Consider the following 14,104-nt stretch of genomic DNA (forward strand, 5'->3'; position numbering starts at 1 on the left):
ACTTTAACACACTTGTTGTTTTGTTGCGGTTGCACCCGATTCAAGAGCCGAATGGCTCACAGGGCAGGACATCTGTGAAAAAGAGCTTTATCGCTCATCAGATTCCTTCTACAGTATAAATAAAGATTTGATTCTCGTTCATGTCTCGGTCATTCCGCTCGACCTCCGCGGACAGCCCCGCCGAGTCTCAAGGCTCTGCAGGAGGCGCTTGCCAAGTTTTCGCCGTAGGTGGAGGCGACGCTGTTGCTGCTGCCACGTGTGATCCCAGTTGACTCATCTGCAGAGGACATGTTTTAGCGTTGGTTGGGATATTTTTTTTCTGCTCGCTTAATACCTTGTGTGGTGGGCTCTTTTGCTTTGTAGGTTTGGGAAGGAAACTGGAAGAACCCGGAGGAAACCCATACAAAACAAGTGGGGGTAGAGAGAGAGATAGAGGAAACACAAACTTGACACGGAGAAAGGCACCCGCGTCGGGAATCGAACCCCGCTGTGCTGTGATGCGCGAGGAGTTACCGCTGAGCCATTGCCTCCTCCACCGCCTCCTCCACCGCCACCACCGCCTTCCTCTGGTGCCCTGCGTGTGCACCCTCCGTAGTCCGTCGTGTTTCGTGCGAGCGAGGGGTGCGTGTGAGTTCAAGTCAGTGAGAAGAACAACAACAAAAATATATACAGGGACTCTACTTACGAACGAGTTAGGTTCCAGAGGTTCTGTTCGTAAGTCGATTTGTTCGTAAGTCAAACTTTACTCCTGTCGATTCCAAACGTGTTGTACGGCGTGTACACTAAACAGGGGTGAATGGCGTTAAAAATTGTATAATCTCCTGTAGATGTAGTTCCCACTGGTTACGTTCTGCAGGTGTAGATGCCACTGGTTCTTCACGTTCTGCAGATGTAGATGCCACTGGTTCTTCATGTTATGTAGATGCCACTGGTTCTTCATGTTATGTAGATGTAGATGCCACTGGTTCTTCACGTTCTTCAGATGTAGATGCCACTGGTTCTTCACGTTCTGCAGATGTAGATACCACTGGTTCTTCACGTTCTGCAGATGTCGATAACACTGGTTCTTCACGTTCTGCAGATGTAGATGCCACTGATTCTTCATGTTCTGGAGATGTAGATACCACTGGTTCTTCACGTTCTGCAGATGTAGATACCACTGGTTCTTCACGTTCTGTAGATGTAGATGCCACCACCGCCATCTATTGCACGACGGTTGAACTTACGACTCTCAGTTCCGAACAGGCAACTGGACATGGACTAGGTTTGTTCGTATCTCTGAAAGTTCATAAGTAGAATGTTTGTAAGTACATCTACGCCTCTATATAAGGAACGACACAGTTTGATTTCTCCACAAATCTGGCTGTCGCCTGATGAAGCTAGTTGTAATTGGTGGTGAAACGTCGTACTCAGATTGTAAATGTTGTGGCTTGGCTCTCCAACACACCGGTGTGCTGTACTAGTATACTACACTACACTATACACTACTATACCACTACACTACTATACACTACACTATACACTACACACTACACTACTACCCACTTCACTATACACTACACACTAGTGCTGTACTAGTACACTACACTATACACTACACTACACACTAGTGCTGTACTAGTGACGAATTGGCCACGTTCTGTTTACGTGACAACCCTTACTAGTTGGCTGTGTCGGGTGGTGGCGGGGTTTTAACGACACTTTTATTTATTTCCGCAATATAACCCAAAAAACCTCACGAAAGCCTACGTGTTAATCTCTCCACCAGTCCAATCTGTTTGGGGATAGAGTGTTGTCCCCTCGCACACGTGGATTTTCTCCAGGCTGCCACCGGTGTACCTCCCACACGTGAACACTCAACAATTGGCCCCTAACATCTTAATATATAGAGGACCACAGAGCTCGGGGCGTTAGGTTTGACACCGGCTCACCACGTGGGTGCACGTCGTGTGCGGCGGTGGCGCACCTCTACCAGTTGGACTATATTTACCATCATCATCGTTATTGTAAAATAATCTCAGGGTGCTGGTGGTGGCTTGTTAGTATACAGGGTGCTTCAAGAAAATGTTCACACTTACATGGGACTTTCGTTTTTAATGGAAAAACAACGGCTACTACACTGTAACATGATCACAAATGTACTGTTAATCGCTTCAAAGAGTCAAAGAGTCTCCACTTGTTCGCCATCGTTGTCAACGCGTGGCTCGAATCTTCTCCAGGTGGTCTCCAGAGGCCGGCGACGGCGGCACATTTCTCGTGGTTTTTGTTTGCAAATTCTCGGTAGTGTTCACGTGGTTTTTGAAGCACCCTGGACATCATTTGACCGTGAGAGGATGGCTACGGATTGGGCTTCGAAATTCATCCGGCAGTGGACTGACCCTGGGCGGCGGCGACGATGACGACGGCGACGACGATGACGGTGAGCACGATGACGGTGAGCACGATGACGGTGAGCACGATGATGATGATGACGGCGGTGAGCACGACTTGCCCGTCGCGGGCGGCGAGGCCCGTGCTTGAATCGACCGACGCTCCGCTCATTTTAATATTTCGTTTGAAACAGTTGACAAAGCCACCCCCCTCGTATCCCGCACGCGCCCGTGTGGCTATTCATACGCACAACACACACCTCAGAGCGTGCACCTGGACGCCTTCAGATAAGCACGCGTAGTAATATAGTGACACGCACACTGGATGCAAATGAAGGAGGAATACGAAGGTTTCCACTTCCCTCTGCGGCGATCTCGAGCAAGTGCTCGGATTGGGTGCCTGTTGGCCCGTGAGCCTGCGTCCTGTTTGTCCAGCCAGTAGGCGACAACGACTGGACCGTACTCGGCATTGCCCATCATCAGCCATGATCAGTCCACTGCTGGATGAGGGCATCTTTATCAAGCCGTCGCGGAGGCACCAATTCAGCGCGAGCGGCCGCCCGCGCGCCGATTCCCGTCGCTCCGTGTCCCCACTCAGATGTTGTTATTTGTTGTTGTTTACTCCCTCTTTAGCTGCCGCTCCATTTGTCAGCGAGTCGGTCGGTCTCGACCGCCGGGCAACCGTCGCCGGTTACATCGCTCCTCTCAATGGGCATCGTAGCCTGGCGACCCGGTTGCCACGGTCGGCTACGTACGGTGCGAAAGAAGTTCAACATACACCGTGTACGTACATACAGAACAGAAATTGTCACCCCCCCCCCGCCGTCTCATCTCACTCCACTCTCCTCCACGCACTCTCCTACCTCTCCCCTCTCATCTCACTCTACTCCCCTCCACGCACTCTCCTACCTCTCCCCTGTCATCTCACTCTACTCCCCTCCACGCACTCTCCTACCTCTCCCCTCTCATCTCACTCTACTCCCCTCCACGCACTCTCCTACCTCTCCCCTCTCATCTAACTCTACTCCCCTCCACGCACTCTCCTACCTCTCCCCTGTCATCTCACTCTACTCCCCTCCACGCACTCTCCTACCTCTCCCCTCATCTAACTCCACTCCCCTCCACGCACTCTCCTACCTCTCCCCTGTCATCTCACTCTACTCCCCTCCACGCACTCTCCTACCTCTCCCCTCATCTAACTCCACTCCCCTCCACGCACTCTCCTACCTTTCTTCTATCACCTCACTCCACTCTTTGCAAACGCGACTCATCCCTGGTCGCTTTGAGATCTCGCTGGGTGAGACAAGATCCACTTTGACCTTGAATCTCCCGTCCTGGCGACATCACGCGCATTGCTTCCCTCTTCATCAACACCTTCCCTCTCTCCGTCTCGCCACAGTACAATCCCAAGGCTTGCTTGTAGGGCTGTACAGACAAGAAAAAAAACTGGGCTAAAACCGCGTCTCCCTGTTCCTCCCCTGCCCAAGTAATTATAATTATTTCATACTCTTTGGTTCTTTAGGTAAAGTCACGTAGGTATAAAATAAATCACGACGTTTCGATTGCAACACAAGCAATCATCAGGTGGGAAAACCACAGCAATATTTTGTTTTGCTGAAGTGGGAGAGAGAGGTGGGGTTAGGGGGAGGGGAGCGTTGCGTGGACGCGAGGAGAGGGAAAAACAATTCTTGCAGTGGTTTTCCCACCTGATGATAATTGCTTGTGTTGCAATCGAAACGTCGTGAATTATTTTATTTTATACCTACGTGACTTTACCGAAAGAACCAAAGAGTATGGATGTTAATTAACTTTTGTAGACCGTGAAGTGTGATTAACACGTAGGCTAACGTGACCAATGCCATTCAAAATTAAGGTTTTTGGGCTATGTCGTGTGAGTGTGAATGTGTCGTAACCCTCCACCAGCCGACACAGCCAGCAAGGTTTGTCACATAAACAAAACGCGCCAATTAGTTTACTACTTGTGAATATTCTGGCAAATCGCCCGATGATGCTGCAGTCACGAAAGCTTCAAATCAAGATTGAATAATTATTTTACAACAAAAATAATCTGCCAATAAATCCGTGGCACTTTTTTAAAATCTGTTTTGACCCCCCCCCTCACCTCCCAATCTCGGCCGTGTTTGCTGAATGAGCGAAGACGACATCGGGTCTGGAGTGTCGGCACCATCTTCGTCATCTTGGCATGCTACAAGCCTTGCCGCTGCTATTCCCGGCTTCTGTGCGTGTGCGGTGGTGTAGCGGTTAGCGCGTCGCGCTACGAACCCGGCGACTCGGGTTCGATTCCCGCTCACGGCCAACACCGGTGACGATTATCTGAACCGGTCCTGGGCCTCCCCTAGGTCGACTCAGCCTCAAATGAGTGCCCAGTGCGGTGTGTAAACATCGCCACTGGGGAAACAAAGGCGGTCGGGCGTGTTGCTGGCCACCCACCCCCTCGTGTACCGTTCCGGCCTTCATTCATATGTGCTCGCTAACAGCACTTGCCCCTACAGTCTGTTAAGGCTACACGGGGGATCTTTGTCTACCTACCGAGTGGCACAAGTCTTACGTGCGAAACACAGTGCGGTGTGGCCCACGTGGAGCGGTGGCGCACAGAGCCACGTTCGAATCCCCCGGTCACGGCTAATATCAGGCGGTGATTTCTGAATTGGACTTGGTTGTCTCCCCACACCCACATCCACCCAGATCCACCCACCCACCCACACCCACCCAGATCCACTCACCCACATAGATCCACTCACCCACATCCACCCACCAACCCACACCCACCCACACTCACCCACCCACATCCACCCAGATCCACTCACCCACATACAACTGTAATGTGAGGATATATCCGGGTCGCTGACGGATCACAACTCGTCACGATGATTGGCTCTGCCGGTCCTGGTCCATAGCCAATGGGGGGAAGCCTAGGGGCGTGGCCCTGACGTAATGGGAAGGTGACAGCTGTAAGTAGAGAATTGGTTCTGCTGGCTTTAGCCACAGCCAATGGGGAGACGAGTCAGGGGCGTGGTCCCGGGAGCCTACGATGGAGTCTGGAAGATTCCATAGAGGCTAACCAGGATAGGTGGAAAGGTACCACGTGACCCGGGTATTAAATAGGAGTGGAGACGAACAACACGTGGTCAGAACTGGAACGAACAGAGGGAGAGGCCATGCGAGAGCGGGGATCCAGGCTGCCACGTGGCTGCGCGTCTCTCTATCCCTCTCACGCTGTCTGTCAGCAGCGTGAAGGAGTGTTGTAAAGAAAGACAAATAAAGACCGGATTCTAGAAGTCGCCTCCACGACCTTTATTACACAACAACAACCGCCATTCGCCACTAAGTGGCGTTGACGTCACCATGACGCTTGTGCCAGGCTATGTGCACCTTGAGGCCACGTTAAGTGTCGAACGCCCGCTGGCAGGTCACGGGGCAGAACCAGGTGCCACGGGTTGACTGATTGAGATGACTGAGATGTCTGGCTGATGCACCACCCACATCCACACACCCACACCCACTCAGCACCCTTCAGCCAACCCAGCACTCGCCCGCCTGGTGAAGTATGGTCAAATCCCCCCCCCCCCCCCATGACTGTCACGCTATGGCTGAAGCCCCTCATGCAGCATTGCGAATGTAAACACTATGGTATAGACACACGCTCTATTTGTCTACCTTGCTGTGTGTGTGTAGATGCAATATATTTTAGTGCACAAAAAAAAACAGATAGGCGTATTGTATATGTGGGGTGGAATGATGTTTGCGAGCTCCTATTAACGCCCGTGTATGTCTTGCCCGGTGCTGTTGTTTACACACCGCACCGAGTACTATTTTAGGCTGAGTCTACCCTGGGGAGCGCAGTAGCACTGATATTGTGGGAATGGGGGGGGGTCCGAGAATCGAACCGTGAGGCTTTCCCCTGCAGTGCGCTAATCACTGCACCACCGCTCTACCCCCCCCCAGCACTCCTCAATAGGCGGAGCGCCTGTTGGGTTCGCTGCTCGCTGTGAGCGAACACCGCCGCAGGTAAGGCGAGGCGCACGAGTGTGTCGCAATGGCTAATCGCCCGGCCGCCTTTGTATCTCCCACCACCACCTCCCACATTGCCTGTCGTGAAACAACAGCGGCACCCACGTGGTTACTCATTGGAGGCCGAGTCGGTGGGGGGTGGATCCAGATTCCCGGTTCCGATCGAGTCGCAGATCGGGAGTCGAACTCGGCGGGCGGGGAATGGGGAGAGGAGGTGGGGAAGGACGGGGGGGAGGGGGAGGACGGGGGGAGGGGGAGGGACGGGGGGAGGGGGAGGACGGGGGGAGGGGGAGGACGGGGGGGGAGGGGAGGACGGGGGGGGAGGGGGAGGACGGGGGGAGGGGGAGGCGGGGGGAGGGGGAGGACGGGGGGAGGGGGAGGACGGGGGGAGGGGGAGGACGGGGGGAGGGGGAGGACGGGGGGAGGGGGGGGACGGGGGGAGGGGGGGGACGGGGGGAGGGGGGGGACGGGGGGAGGGGGAGGACGGGGGGAGGGGGAGGACGGGGGGGAGGGGGAGGACGGGGGGAGGGGGAGGACGGGGGGAGGGGAGGACGGGGGGAGGGGAGGACGGGGGGAGGGGGAGGACGGGGGAGGGGGGGGACGGGGGGAGGGGGAGGACGGGGGGGAGGGGGAGGACGGGGGGAGGGGGAGGACGGGGGGAGGGGGAGGACGGGGGGAGGGGGAGGACGGGGGGAGGGGGAGGACGGGGGGAGGGGGAGGACGGGGGGAGGGGGAGGACGGGGGGAGGGGGAGGGACGGGGGGAGGGGGAGGACGGGGGGAGGGGGAGGACGGGGGGAGGGGGAGGACGGGGGGAGGGGGAGGACGGGGGAGGGGGAGGACGGGGGGAGGGGGAGGACGGGGGGAGGGGGAGGACGGGGGGAGGGGGGAGGAGCGGGTATCGTAGCGCAGTGCGCTAACCGCTGCTCCACCGCTCCCTGCGATACAGTAACCGTGGTTGTGCGGGGAACATCGACACAGCGAGAGAGAGGCTCTCACACGTGCGCGGCTTTAGTGGGGAGTGCAGGGGAGGAAGGCGCCGGGGATTGTTCTGCTTCAGCCGCTGCTGCTGTAACCCGGTGAGTGCCTCTCCCTCGTGGGGGGCTCGCTGTGCCACGTGCCACAGTCATTAGGGGGAGGGGGGGGCAGCGGTGGCGGCGTTGCTGAACGCGACCGCCTCCTTCCTGCTGCGTTCGAACCCCGACCAGGGGAGGGCCGCGAACATCAGTGGCGATTATCAGAAGCGGGTTGGCGAGCCTCGCTCTCCCAATCCCCCTAGGTCGGCTCGGCCTTAAATTAGTATTTTTACCTTGTTTCCGTGGCGTTATAATGCGCGTCAGTAAAATGTGGTGGTGGCTGGTTGGTGTTTGGGGAGAGTGCATCCAGCCGTGCGTGGTGCTGGCCACCTCGTGCGCCGTGCCCAACCTTAATTGGTGCTCGCTAACCCCACTTGGCAGTCTGCAAATACAAAGATCCCCCCCCCCCAGTGTAGCCTTCATAAACTGCTGGGGCAAGTGCTTTTAGCGAGCAGCACCGGTACACGAGTAGGGGGGGCGGGTGGCCAGCATCACGCCCGGCCGCCTTTGTCTCCCCAGTGGCGATGTTTACTACGCACCGCACCGGGTACTCGTTTGAGGCGGAGTCGACTTGGGGGGGGGGGGGCGGTGGGGGGCACTAGACCGGTCCAAGGTAATCGTCACTTGGCGTTGGTAGCCGTGAGCGGGAATCGAACTTGGCTACGCCGGGTTCGCGGCGCGCTAAGCGCTGCGCCACCGCTCCCCACACCTCCCCCCCTCACCCCCACACACACCACCACCATCCCCCACACATCCCCACCACCCCCTCCCAGTCTCTCTCGCAGCTTTTGCCTGCGCAGGGAATATCGGAGTGCGTCACTCCGATATTGAGCGCCGCTTTCGCCAAGCTGACGGCGGGGCCCGCTGTGTAGCCAGAGAAGCAGCAGTCGTGGGCAATCGATGACGGTGGGGTGGGTGGTGGTGGTGGGGGTAGGTGGGTGGGTGGGTGGTGGTGGGGGTAGGTGGGTGGTGGTGGTGGGGGTAGATGGGTGGGTGGGTGGTAGGGGGGGGGTGGGGGTAGGTGGGTGGGTTGGTGGTGGGGGTAGGTGGGTGGGGGTAGGTGGGTGGGGGTAGGTGGTGGTGGTGGGGGTAGGTGGGTGGGGGTAGGTGGGTGTATGGTGGGGGTGGGGGTAGGTGGGTGGGTGGTGGTGGGGGTAGGTGGGTGGGTGGTGGTGGGGGTAGGTGGGTGGTGGTGGGGGTAGGTGGGTGGTGGTGGTGGGGTTAGGTGGGTGGTGGTGGTGGGGGTAGGTGGGTGGTGGTGGTGGGGGTAGATGGGTGGGTGAGGGTGGGTGGTGGGGGTAGAGGGGTGGGGGGTAGGTGGGTGGGTGGGGGTGGGTGGGGGTAGGTGGTTGGGGGGTGGGGGTGGGTGGGGGTAGGTGGTTGGGGAGTGGGGGTAGGTGGGTGGGGGTAGGTGGGTGTATGGTGGTGGTGTGGGTAGGTGGGTCGGGGTAGGTGGGTGGGTGGTGGGGTTAGGTGGGTGGTGGTATGGTGGTGTGGGTAGGTGGGTCGGGGTAGGTGGGTGGGTGGTGTGGGTAGGTGGGTGGTGGGGGTAGGTGGGTGGTGGGGGTAGGTGGGTGGGGGTAGGTGGGTGGGGGTAGGTGGGTGGGGGTAGGTGGGGGGTGGGGGTAGGTGGGTGGTGGTGGTGGGGGTAGGTGGGTGGATGGTGGTGGTGGGTGGTGGATGGTGGTGGTGGGTGGTGGATGGTGGTGGTGGGTGGTGGTGGTGGGGGTAGGTGGGTGGGGGGTGGTGGTGGGGGTAGGTGGGTGGTGGGTGGTGGGTAGGTGGGTGGATGGTGGTGTTGGGGGTGGGTGGGTGGATGGTGGTGTTTGGTGGGTGGGGGGTGGAGGTAAGTGGGTGGGGGTAGGTGGGGGTAGGTGGGGATAGGTGGGTGGGGGTAGATGGGTGGGTGGTGGTGGTGGGGGTAGGTGGGGGTAGGTGGGGATAGGTGGGTGGGGGTAGGTGGGTGGTGGTGGTGGGGGTAGGTGGGTGGTGGTGGTGGGGTAGGTGGGTGGGTGGTGGGTGGTTGTCTAGCGATGGGGAGCGGTAGTGTATTGGTTAGCGCTCTGAGATACGAATCCGGCCGCCCGAGTTCGATTCCCGCTCACGGCCAACACCGGTGACGATTATCTGAACCTGTCCTGGGCCTCCCCTAGGTCGACTCAGCCTAAAATGAGTACCTGGAGCGGTGTGTAAACATTGACACGGGGGGAGACAAAGGCGACCGGGCGTGCTGCTGGCCACCCATCCCCTCGTGTGCCATGCCGGCCTTCAGTAGGTGCTCGCTAACAGCACTTGCCCCAACAGTCTGTTAGAGGCTACACCGTGGGGGATCTTTGTCTTTTTTCTGGTGGCAATAAACGAGTCAGCCGGTCGTAAGTTTTCATCTGCCGCGCCGGGCGATCCGAAGTGCCTTAAACACCTTCCCCCGCACGCGCTCGTGATTGAGAGAGGAGAGGAAGTCGGTCTTGTGTCTGCGCCGTTTCTGCTTGCGCAGTTGGAAATTGAACAGCGTGCGAGAGTGTTGATGGTTAATAGTAGCGGGTCTTAATCTTTTCTGTGCGCGCGCGCACACCCCACGGGCTCTGCGAATCGGAGTTGGGGATCTTTATTTAGACTTAATGCATGATGAAGAGGAATCGGAAAAGCCACAAAGCACGTTTTTTTTGTTTTTTCAACAGGTGTTCCAATGTGGGCCGCGGGCTCCGTAAGTTGTAACAGCAAACACAATAAAGAAGGGGGGAATAAAAAAAACCCACAATAGCAGTGCAAAATTGAGAAAATTGCAAAGCAAAGTCACTAAATGTAAATTATTGTTAAAATTCCGATTTATGAAGCTTGGGCAAGGCAGCAAAATCAACAGCAGGACAATCCCATGCCGCACCGAGAGAACGCCACGCAGTCGTAGCAGAAGTCCCGCAATACAATGGCACGTAAAACATTGAATATGTGTGTGGACGGATGGATTCCACGTATCAGCAGTGGGTATTCCACCTGACGAGACGTATCTTAAGGACGCCCACGGGAGCGCGTCTTGTAAGATAAACTTCTTTCTGCTGCTGCTGTGTTGTTGGTAGCGTTGGCAATAGTGGTTCATAACGATGACAAGAACAACAGCAACACGTGAATCAATGACACCACTGTGTGGCATTAAATATATACAGTGAGGGAAAATGGTATTTGATCCCCTGCTGATTTTGTACGTTTGCCCACTGACAAAGAAATGATCAGTCTATAATTTTAATGGTAGGTTTATTTGAACAGTGAGAGACAGAATAACAATCACAAAATCCAGAAAAACGCATGTCAAAAATGTTATTAATTGATTTGCATTTTAATGAGGGAAATAAGTATTTGACCCCCTCTCAATCAGAAAGATTTCTGGCTCCCAGGTGTCTTTTATACAGGTAACGAGCTGAGATTAGGAGCACACTCTTAAAGGGAGTGCTCCTAATCTCAGCTTGTTACCTGTATAAAAGACACCTGTTCACAGAAGCAATCAATCAATCAGATTCCAAACTCTCCACCATGGCCAAGACCAAAGAGCTCTCCAAGGATGTCAGGGACAAGATTGTAGACCTACACAAGGCTGGAATGGGCTACAAGACCATCGCCAAGCAGCTTGGTGAGAAGGTGACAACAGTTGGTGCGATTATTCGCAAATGGAAGAAACACAAAAGAACTGTCAATCTCCTTCGGCCTGGGGCTCAATGCAAGATCTCGCCTCGTGGAGTTGCAATGATCATGAGAACGGTGAGGAATCAGCCCAGAACTACATGGGAGGATATTGTCAATGATCTAAAGGAAGCTGGGACCATAGTCACAAAGAAAACAGTTGGTAACACACTACGCCGTGAAGGACTGAAATCCTGCAGCGCCCGCAAGGTCCCCCTGCTCAAGAAAGCACATATACATGCCTGTTTGAAGTTTGCCAATGAACATCTGAATGATTCAGAGGACAACTGGGTGAAAGTGTTGTGGTCAGATGAGACCAAAATGGAGCTCTTTGGCATCAACTCAACTCGCCGTATTTGGAGGAGGAGGAATGCTGCCTATGACCCCAAGAATACCATCCCCACCGTCAAACATGGAGGTGGAAACATTATGCTTTGGGGGTGTTTTTTTGCTAAGGGGACAGGACAACTTCACCGCATCAAAGGGATGATGGACGGGGCCATGTACTGTCAAATCTTGGGTGAGAACCTCCTTCCCTCAGCCAGGGCATTGAAAATGGGTCGTGGATGGGTATTCCAGTATGACAATGGCCCAAAACACATGGCCAAGGCAACAGAGGAGTGGCTCAAGAAGAAGCACATTAAGGTCCTGGAGTGGCCTAGCCAGTCTCCAGACCTTGATCCCATGAAAAAATATGTGGAGGGAGCTGAAGGTTCGAGTTGCCAAACGTCAGCCTCGAAACCTTAATGACTTGGAGAAGATCTGCAAAGAGGAGTGGGACAAAATCCCTCCTGAGATGTGTGCAAACCTGGTGGCCAACTACAAGAAACGTCTGACCTCTGTGCTTGCCAACAAGGGTTTTGCCACCAAGTACTAAGTCATGTTTTGCAGAGGGGTCAAATACTTATTTCCCTCTTTAGAATGCAAATCAATTAATAACATTTTTGACATGCGTTTTTCTGGATTTTGTTGTTGTTATTCTGTCTCTCACTGTTGAAATAAACCTACCATTAAAAGTATAGACTGATAATTTCTTCATCAGTGAGCAAACGTACAAAATCAGCAGGGGATCAAATACTTTTTTTCCCTCACTGTACACAAAGACTACTCTACTTACGAAAATTCGACTTTCAGAGATACGAACAAACTTGGTCCGTATGTCCAGTTGCCCGTTCGACACCGAGAGTCGTAAGTGCAACCGCCACACAACAGATGGCGGTGGTGGTTGTTTGTGTCATTACCCAGAATTCCCATTCATTACCCAGCATTCCCAGCATTTCTGCCTTGGGCCGCCTCCACTGTCTGCTGTTGTTGCGTTGACGCTGTGCGGTTCACTCCGACGTTCTCTCTCTTTGCTTTTCACGAACCTCATCAACCCCCGTCATGTCTCAGAAGCGTAAGAGTGGTGAAAGTGTTGAGGGTGGTCGTAAGAGGTGGCGCACTATGACGGCGGAAACTAAAGTGGACATTATAAAGCATTGTGGACCGGTGACATCTGCAGAACATGAAGAGAACCAGTGGCATCTACATTTGCAGAACGTGAAGAACCAGTGGCATCGACATTTGCAGAACATGAAGAACCAATGGGATCAATATTTGCAGAACCTGAGGAACCAGTGGCATCTACATCTGTAGAACATGAAGAACCAGTGGCATCTACATCTGCAGAACGTGAAGAACCAGTGGTATCTATATCTGCAGAACGTGAAGAACCAGTGGCATCTACATCTGCAGAACGTAAAGAACCAGTGGCATCTACATCTAGAACGTGAAGAACCAGTGGCATCTACATCTGCAGAACGTAAAGAACCAGTCGCATCTACATCTGTAGAACGTGAAGAACCAGTGGCATCTACATCTGTAGAACGTGAAGAACCAATGGCATCTACATCTAGAACGTGAAGAACCAGTGGCATCTATATCTGCAGAACGTGAAAAACCAGTGACATCTACATCTGCAGAATGTGAATAACCAGTGGCATCTACATCTGCAGAACGTGAAGAACCAGTGGCATCTACATCTGCAGAACGTGAAGAACCAGTGGCATCTACATCTGCAGAATATGAAGAACCAGTGGCAACTACATCTGCAGAACATGAAGAACCAGTGGCATCTACATCTGCAGAACATGAAGAACCAGTGGCATCTACATCTGCAGAACGTGAAGAACCAGTGGCATCTACATCTGCAGAACGTGAAGAACCAGTGGCATCTACATCTGCAGAACGTGAAGAACCAGTGGCATCTACATCTGCAGAACGTGAAGAACCAGTGGCATCTACATCTGCAGAACGTGAAGAACCAGTGGCATCTACATCTGCAGAACGTGAAGAACCAGTGGCATCTACATCTGCAGAACGTGAAGAACCAGTGGCATCTACATCTGCAGAACGTGAAGAACCAGTGGCATCTACATCTGCAGAACGTGAAGAACCAGTGGCATCTATATCTGCAGAACATGAAGAACCAGTGGTATCTACATATGCAGAACGTGAAAAACCAGTGGCATCTACATCTGCAGAACGTAAAGAACCAGTCACATCTACATCTGTAGAACGTGAAGAACCAGTGGCATCTACATCTGCAGAACGTGAAGAACCAGTGGCATCTACATCTGCAGAACGTGAAGAACCAGTGGCATCTACATCTGCAGAACGTGAAGAACCATTGGCATCTACATCTGCAGAACGTGAAGAACCAGTGGCATCTACATATGCAGCACGTGAAGAACCAGTGGCATCTACATCTGCAGAACGTGAAGAACCAGTGGCATCTACATCTGCAGAACGTGAAGAACCAGTCGCATCTACATCTGCAGAACGTGAAGAACCAGTGGCATCTACATCTGCAGAACGTGAAGAACCAGTGGCATCTACATATGCAGCACGTGAAGAACCAGTGGCATCTACATCTGCAGAACGTGAAGAACCAGTGGCATCTACATCTGAAGAACGTG

General features: G+C 54.1%; 1 protein-coding gene across 7 annotated transcripts in view; it reads left to right on the forward strand.

The window, feature by feature from the left end:
* The first annotated feature begins 7,306 nt into the window (after positions 1–7,306).
* LOC144951707 (uncharacterized) overlaps positions 7,307–14,104 on the forward strand; it is a 37,605-nt gene continuing 30,807 nt past the window's right edge. For 6 of the 7 annotated variants that reach the window (XM_078882023.1, XM_078882022.1, XM_078882025.1 and 3 more), the window contains exon 1: positions 7,307–7,478. The gene's annotated coding sequence lies outside the window, so the exon portion shown is untranslated. Of the gene's footprint in view, positions 7,479–7,502; positions 7,679–14,104 lie in introns of those variants that run through there. The other variant, XM_078882027.1, reaches the window with a different exon arrangement.

Source organism: Lampetra fluviatilis, chromosome 63 (genome assembly GCF_964198595.1).
Source record: "Lampetra fluviatilis chromosome 63, kcLamFluv1.1, whole genome shotgun sequence".
Classification (NCBI taxonomy): domain Eukaryota; kingdom Metazoa; phylum Chordata; class Hyperoartia; order Petromyzontiformes; family Petromyzontidae; genus Lampetra; species Lampetra fluviatilis.